Raw genomic sequence first — 8,896 nt, 5'->3', positions numbered from 1 at the left:
GTGTTAAGATCTAGTGACTCAGGGCCCGGAAGATGGCTCAGTAGAATAAGCACTTGCCTGGTAAGTGCAAGGACCTAAGTTCAATCCCGAGCTCCTCAAAAAAAAAATCTAGTGACTGGTTGTAGGATGTGTCTTACTGGGAGTGTGTACCTTTGGACAGTGTGTCTCAGCCCCAGTCCTCTCTTCATGCTCTGCTTCCTAGTGGCCACGAAGTGAGCAGATTTCCTTAACCTCACCTTCTACCATGCTGCTTCTGCCTTGGAGACACCTGTACATGCACTGAATTCCCCTTAAAATGTGAGTCCAGTCAAGTTGATCCTTTAAGTTGTGGGTATCAGGCATTTTGTTCCAGTGACAGGAAAGCTAACTAGTACAGCTTGTCAACTGTCAAGGAATAAGTTTCATCACTGGCTCAGTAGTGAATGACAGAGTTGGGGCCACAACAGCTCCTAAAGCTGGAGAATCCCAGTGTTTTCTGTTAGCAAACTACTAGTGTCTGCCAGTGCAGATAGGAAGAATAACGGCTAAGTAAGCCAATGATTTTAGGAATGGATTCAGAGCTGTCATGTTGTTTATGCCTTTGCACAGACCCTGAATAATAGGAAGGTGTAGGTATTAACAGTCAACAATGTGCAATCTTTCTAGAGTACTAGTTCCTTACATGTTATAGTTGCTGAAAGATCCATTCCAGGCCCAGAAACATTTGACATCACTGCATAGCATCAGAAAGCATCTTACTAAGACTGAATCTTCACACCAGACTCCATCCAATAGAGTAGCTCATTCTATGTGGGACCCTCCAGAATGTACCATATCACACTGGAAGTCCTAATCCACCTGTGTCCTTACACAGGCTTTCATGGCTCTTTTCCATGGACTGGGATAATTTCTGATAGCAGTTTTTAAGCCAAGGCCCACATCACCAGAGTGTGTACATCAGGACACCTCTCCTTGCACATACCTATGCTCCAGGCACCAAAGATAGCCCTAGCTCTTATGAAATGCTATATCCTATCCTGTGGCCTTGCCTGTCACCTGGCCATTATGGCTTCTGTTTACTCTGTGAGGTCACTCTTCTTGAGAGGGGAGCTCTTACTGAACTTTCCAATGTGGTGATAGTGGTCTTACCAAACCCATTTTGGTGCTACCACTGGACAAATCATTAAGTCATTCCTAGCCACCAACTACCACTGCCTACTGGACAGAGCAAAGACTATGTCATTGATAGTCTCTTGTGAGGATGATCTCAGCAACTCTCATTTTCACAAGGGCTTATACCACCATATTGCCCAAGGAAAGGCAACCCTCTCCCAGACCAGTATCTACATTTTACCATGGGCTACACTGTTGAGAGCCTGTATTCTGTACTATATGACCCTGAAGAACAGTTAAACCTGTGATTAACCATAGCAATCCAAGAGTGCCCAAAAAGTAATTTTGTCAGGAATTTGAAATATGACATTTAAAAATTATAATCATAATGACAAAACTCAGAGTTCAGTTATTTCTTGATTTTTTACATCTGTTGTATGGTTTGGAATTATTTCCATTAGAATTGCAGAAAGGAGGATGAACATCAAAGCCTTTGCAGGGATTAAAGTTTTGAAAGACCTTGGTGTGCCTTGCCCTCTTTGTTTCTCCACATGCTGTGAGCAAGCCATCTGCTACTATCCTAAGTTCCTCTCAGGATTAGTCAATTCTAGCCTTGTGTAGTAATCTTACAGCCAGGAACATTATCCAGAATACACTGGTATGGCCATATCAAATGTTAAAATACCAAAATACTTCTCTACCTATTTATAAAGAGTCATAGCCCTGAACACTCTCCCCCTCCCCCACTGCATCCAACATCATTCCATTTGCCCTATATCCTCCCTAAAGATCCATGAACCTCTTATAATATAACAACTGAAGGCATAATACCTGGTACAGCATTGTGTTCCAGGATTTCTGATGATGAGTCATTGCTGATGCAGAATATGTTGTTAAATATTTTGCATATTATCCCCTCCCATAACCACTGCACCAAAAATTATAAAATTCTCTAGGACCTATTACCTATATGCATATGCCATTAGGCTAATATATATCTAATCAGGAATGACTTCAGCACTTGGTATCCATTGTGCACCAACCACTGGTCCATACCACCACTTCTTGTACTTATATATGCTCTTTATCTTGAGGCAACCACCGAGTAGAGGTTTCTCAAGAGGACCCTTCATAAGGCAGCCCTGCAGATATTAATGATTTGTGCATACCTTGTGGCAAACTTTAACAATACCTCTTCTTCATTTGTTGACATTATCTGCCACTCCTTAGTGTCCCATAACCTAGAAAACCCATAAACTGGTCAATACATACTGCCCTAACAGGAGAAAATGACTTATAAAGTTAGGTTCACATAAGCCAGTATTGACCCTTGCGAACTGAGACAAACTATAACCATATTCAAGTCCACCTAGGGTAATGATGATAAACCTTCTAGAGTTTTCAGTTGATACAAACAGCCCACTGTGGTATGCATGTCACAGGTTGCCACTACTGGCTTCGGATATAGCCTGTCAGCCCCTCATATGGATTCCACACCAACTTTTAAACATTAGAGAATATTGGAAAAGTGTCCATAATACCCTTTCCAGCAATTTCAATGACCGTCTAAATAGGTCTAAAATCCCAACAAAAATCTGTAACCCTCACAAACAAGTGAAGCCATTGAGTAATTAATAACAGGAGCAAGACCATACTTGCTCTTTACATAGCATGAGTGTATCAGCTAGGATTCCTTAGAACAAAACTACAAAGTAGGTTTACAATGGCTGCTTGTGGAATCAGTGATAGAAGAATGCAAGGAAACTCTTCTGGAGAGCCAGAGGTTCCAGGGCAAGTTAAACGCTTGGAGATCACTACCAAGTCCACATGAGAATGCAGAAGGGTGTTCAATGGAAGCTTGAAGGGGCTGCAGATGAACTGGAAGAGATCAGAGCTCTTCAGAAGCAAGAGAGCAAACTACTTTCTTCATTCCCTTTTTGCTCCCTCTAGGCTATAAGCCTTCTGGTTGGTGTTACCTACATCCAGAGTGGGTCTTCCTTCTATAGTTTGTGGTTTACAAATCAATCATCCAGCCATACTGCAAACTGTGCTCCATTAATCCAACAGGCATTTTAATCCATTTGAATCAACACCTCAATTAACTATTACAATGAGCTAATCTGTGACCAGACCAAAGTTCCCCATCAACCATCAGTGCTGATTATCGCACTGTTTTTTTTCTTGTTTGTTTGTTTTCTTCAGTACCGGGAATTGAACTCAGGATCTTGTGCCTGCCTGGCAAGTGCTTATTCTACTGAGCTATCTCCCCAGCCATCAGTGCTGATTATACAGTCATATACACAGCCACTTCTCAGCCTAAAGCACCAACCTTCAAAACCTGAGCCAATTCTGAGCAGAATGGAAATGCTGGAAGGAAATTCTAAGATGACTCAAGCCTACAGGTGTCCCCTCCTCTGCAGAAAACAACTCAGGATTGGATCAGGCATATATTGCTACATTTATCGCATCCATCTCCCTCTTCGCCTCCTCTTCACTTTTTTATCTTCCATTTCTTCTTCCTTTTTGCTCCCATTCTTTAACTAACTTTCCCAGCCCATTTGCTGCTACATTGTATAGTTTTAATAATAATTTTGATATGCCCCTAGTTCGATTTAGGCCACAGGAATATGAGTAACTTTTAAGATAATTCCTCTCCTCCCCTGCATGGTTGCTATGGTAGTCTAGGTCTACTTTACAAAAACCAGTGCATGGGGTATTTGTTCTGAGAACCAGAATAGATGAGGAACAAAAACCCCTTTCTCTAGTAATCAAGCCGCTAAGCCAGCTCCTATGTTCGGAGGGCCTAGATAAAGTCAGGCAGATTTGCAAGGACCAGAGGAGAACTTGGACATAAAGTAGGTAAAGATTTCTGGGCTTCCAGCTACTGCAACCCTTTCTACATCACATTAGAGAAACTGTCCTTTAAAAATCTGCTTCAGTTAGGCAAGGTAGTGCTTGCTGGTAACCCTAGCTACTCAGGAAGCTAAAGCAGGACTGAGATTTGTAGACCAGCCCGCACAACTTAGTGACTTAATGAGAGCCTGTCTCATAAAATTTTAAGAAAGGCTGGAAAGTAACTTAATGGTAGAGCTACAGCATGTCAAACAAAAACAACAGATTTTAACAACAACAGATTTGTTATTAAGCTTTAAAAAATACTCTTAAAATAAACCATAATCCATTTTCCAACAATGCCTTGAGCCCTCGTCTGCTCAAGTCCTCCTTTCACTATATTCCACCTATTGGCTACTAGTCTCTTCACATTCAATTTCTGTAAACCCACCCCTCAGGTTCTCAATGCCATCCATTTTTATGTGTATATTTAAAGACATTGTTCTCTATGTATACACACATATGTAGAAACCTAGAGTGTTATTTTGTGTGTGCATGTGTGTTTATATGTGTGTGCTATGCAGCACATATTCTATGCTGTGGTTTAGATCTAAAATGACCCTCACCAAATCCTCTTGTTTGGTAGGTGATAGGGTTATAGGGACATGAGAAATTGGGATCTGGCTAAAAGAAGCAGCTTACTGGTGGTACAGCCTGGAAGGCTAGACCTCCCTTGCTCCTCCCTTCACTCTACTTCTTGGCCATGAAGTGTGTAGCTTGCCTCTCCTCACATCCTTTCATCAGGTACTTCCTGGCTTACAGCTAGCCAGTATGGATGAAAAACATGAGCCAAAAATAAATGTCTCCCCGTTTAGTTTGTGGTATTGGGTATTATGTCTCAGCAACCAGAAAGTAGCTACAACTTTCTTGTTTTTCTCTACTCATTATCTAAAGAAAATCAGATGATCTCAGTTTAGACCTACTTTGTTAATTGTAGAATAGTGTCGTATATTAAGGAAATCTTAATTTCTGTAATTTTTTTTCTATTAATAGAGATTGAGATAGCTTTCAGTGTTCTTTTGCTGCATACAGTGCTTCAGTAAAAGCCAAAGTATGCACCTGTAGAATTGAGCTGATGATTCTCTTATATGCAAAAGACTAAGAATTGCTGGGTCATAATGAACACCTGCCTTTTTCTGTTAAGAAATACTACAAAACTGTACTCCTATATGGTTTTTCATATTTCAGTTTTACTGAAGTACATGAACGTACACATTTCATCATTCTTTGCAAACATTTTAAAGCATTTAATTACAAAATTTAGGTACATAGGGAACTGGGGATATAGCTCAGTGGTACAGTGCCTGCCTAGCAAATGTGAGGTCCTGAGTTTGGTTCCTAGTACCCAAGAACAAAAACAAAATTTACGTACATAAAATGTAGTCACCACTTAGATTCAATAGCTATTAAAATTTTCTAAGTTTGTCTTGTCTTTCTAGTTCCAGATTTTGCTGTATCATTTCAATGCAAGTTTTAACATGACTCTTAAACCTCAAATACTTAAGCAACCATCTAAAAATGAGATCGTTCTTCTACATAAGTATAATTGATTTGCACATAATATCTTTCACACCTACATAAATTAACCATAGTTTCCTAATCTTTGTATCATTTAACATCCACTTCACGTTCAGATTTCTCCAGATGTCATGAAATGTCTTTTTTAATGTTTTATTTTGACAACCAGGATCCAGTCAAGTTTAACTAATTGCATATTTTATCAAGATATAATTATTGCACCAAAAATGTCACCATTTGAAATCAAAGAATTCAGTCACCACTATCTAATTCAAGAACATTTTTATCACCCCCCAAAGAAATCCTATACCTGTTATCAGTCACTCTGCATTCTTCCCTACTTCTAGTCTCTGGCAATTACTAACTTTCTGCATCTATATGTTTACTTGTTGTGGCCATTTCATAGAAAAGAAATCATATGAGACTTGTTTTCTGGCTTCTTTTGCTTTCCATCATGTTCTCAAGATTTCTACATGCTGCAGTTATGTAGCAATTACTTAGTAGGTACCAGTGGTTTATTCCTTTTCATGGCTGAATAATGGTCCACTGTACAAATATTGCATATTTACATTTTGTATATTCATAGATTAATTGATGGCTATTTGCATTTCTTCCACTTTTGGACTTTTGTGAGTAATGCTGCCATGAACATTCCTGTACAAAATTGTTTTGTGTAGGTGTGTATGTGTACATATGATTTTATTTCTATTGACTGTAATCTAGGATTGGAATTGCTGGGCCATATAACTTTATGTTTAATAAGTTTTTTATTAATTTTATTGAGAAACAAATAGCAATGAGATAATTTCAAAACCTATTAATAGGACAGTTTCAATAATTAATACATTGCATATTGTTGTCTTCGTAATGGCTATTCATAGTACAAGATGCAGACATGATATCCTGTCCAAACACAAATCTTTCTTCTCACTGAATTAAGAGAAAGTAGCTGTATAACTATCCTATTTTGTGTATCACAGATACAAAATGGTCCTTGATTCGTGTCCCCTGTTTTCATTTAGTTTTTTCAGAGATGGGTATTCCATGGCCATTTAAATATTGTAGGTACATGAATTCAGCAAAATAATCCAATATAGTCCAGTAGTCCATAATGGTAATGTGTTATCCATAGGACTGGCAATTTCAGAAGTTGTTGACTTGAGCCTTTTAAAGCTCAGCATATTAATATGGCTTTAATTTTTACACCTTGTTTTTATACATTTCTGCTGGATGGTTAAGACCAAGATAAAGCAAGACTTATATAACAGAAATGTATATGTTTAACATTTTTAAGAAGAGTCCAACTTTTTGCAGCACTTGCACAATTTATTGCCAGCAACTGATCAGTTTCACAATTTTTCCACATACTGGCCAGTACTGATTTTCCATTAAAAAATTAGCTCTGCTGGTGGGCACATGCTACTTACTGTGATTTTAATTTGAATCTCCTTAATGGTTAATGATAATGAACATCTTCATGATCTTTCTGACCATATGTATATCTTCTTTGAAGAAATATCTATTTCAGCATTTTGTTCGTTTTAAATTGGGTTGACTTTTTTATTTTATTAAAATACTGAGTTTATTTCACATGTATATTTTCTCCCTACCATCTCCATGTCTGATCACCACTATGTCTTATCATAACATTCCATACATACTTAAAACCAAGTAAAGGATGGTGTTCCATCTTTAAAAACTAAACAGGCATTTCAGACAACACATTCTTGGCAATGGGACCTGGGCAACATTTATCAAACACGGTAGGGAAAGTTGGCACTTTGCATTGTAAAAAGGATAGCCAGAGAGCAACTGTTACAGAAATGAAAGAAGATGGAAACCTTTAACAAACTGTTTAAACTGTTTTCTTAAAGAGACTTCATCCACTGACAGATCTTGAATAGCCTCCTTCAATCATCTGGAAGCAATTCTTCACATAATTGATGAATTTGGTTTCCACTTTGGGAAGAAAACCACCTTTTTCTATACTTGTTTGCATTTTTGCTCTAATTTCTTCTACAGAACGAGGTCCTTTGGGTGTTTTAGGAGTCTTTTGCTGTTTCTCAAAGGATTCCTGCCCTTTTGATCTTCCTATTGATGGTTTTGAGTCTTTTCCATTCTGGTTTGATTTTTATGCATTTTTAGTTGGAGTATCACATATCAGTTTCTTCACTGGAGCTTTCTCTTCAGTTTCTTCATCATCAAAATCATCATTGTCATCATTCTCATCATCTTTATCCTACTCTTCATTGTTCTCGTCGTCTTCATCAGCAGCTAGTTTTACTTTTTTCTGTGGAGCCTTGCTCCCACCTCCAAGGGCAGATCGCTTTCCAGATATACTTAAGAGTTTTATATTTTCTGCCTCTTCCTCTTCAACTCTGCATCTTCTTTCACAGCTACTAAATGTTGTCCACTAATATGTGCAGGCCCTGAACCACACTTCAACCTTAAGACAACAGGTGGTGTAATTTCAAAGCCCCCAAGGGAAAATGTTGGCTGTACAGACATTTTCAAAGTTACCAGTGTTACTTTAGTTGGACTGCCTTCATAATTCATAGCCTTTGCTTCAACAATGTGCAATTCATCCTTTGCACCAACCCCTAAACTGACCGTTCTTAAGGACAACTTGGGCTCATTTTGATCGTTATCCACCTTAAAGCGGTAATCTTCGTTGGCCTTTAGTTCACACTCAAGGAGATAGTTCTGGGGCCTCAGGGGCCTTATATCCATATCCACTGAATCTTCCATGGAGTGGTGGCTCGCACTTCGTTGGGAAAGAACGTGGACAGAAGTGAATGAGTACTGTTCCACAGAACACACACACAGGTGGAATCATGCCAGGGCTGGGTTGACTTTTTATTATAGCTTGTAAGAGTTTGTTATACATTATAGAGCAAATGCCTCGTTACATGTACAGTTTACAAATGTTCCCTCCTGTTTTGTGAGTTATAGTATTTGTTTTCTTTTTTATTTCAAGGAGAAGAGAGCCAATAAAAATAATGATACAGAACTTCAGACAAGATAACAGGAAATCAACAATGGTTATAAATTACATATTGTTATCTTCAGTGTAGTTGCTTAAGTTACCAGATAAAGGCAAGCAAGATTGATAAAACAATATAAGCAAAAACTGTTCCCTTCAATCAACTAAAAGAAATTAGCAGTACAACTATCTTAGCTATGTTGTGTATTTTTTTCTTTTCCTTTCTTTTCTTCTTTCTACCATCCCAGTTCTTTAATTCTGTGTAGTTTTTTTTTTCTCTCTCTCTTTCACAGTGTCTACTGTACCTTATGGATCTTCTTTACTCTTTCAGTTTCTTATACTGGGGAGACAATGTTATGATCACGCATGCAAGACTGATTTCTTTTAATTATGAGTATGTTCTCTAGTTGC

General features: G+C 38.3%; 1 pseudogene; it reads right to left on the bottom strand.

Annotated features, from left to right (window-relative positions):
* Positions 1-7,317: 7,317 nt before the first annotated feature.
* Positions 7,318-8,250, bottom strand: LOC101573513 (annotated as a pseudogene).
* Positions 8,251-8,896: the final 646 nt, after the last annotated feature.

The sequence above is a fragment of the Octodon degus genome, unplaced genomic scaffold (assembly GCF_000260255.1).
Source record: "Octodon degus isolate 3935 unplaced genomic scaffold, OctDeg1.0 scaffold00117, whole genome shotgun sequence".
Taxonomy (NCBI): domain Eukaryota; kingdom Metazoa; phylum Chordata; class Mammalia; order Rodentia; family Octodontidae; genus Octodon; species Octodon degus.
This window is presented reverse-complemented; position numbering and strand designations above follow the sequence as displayed.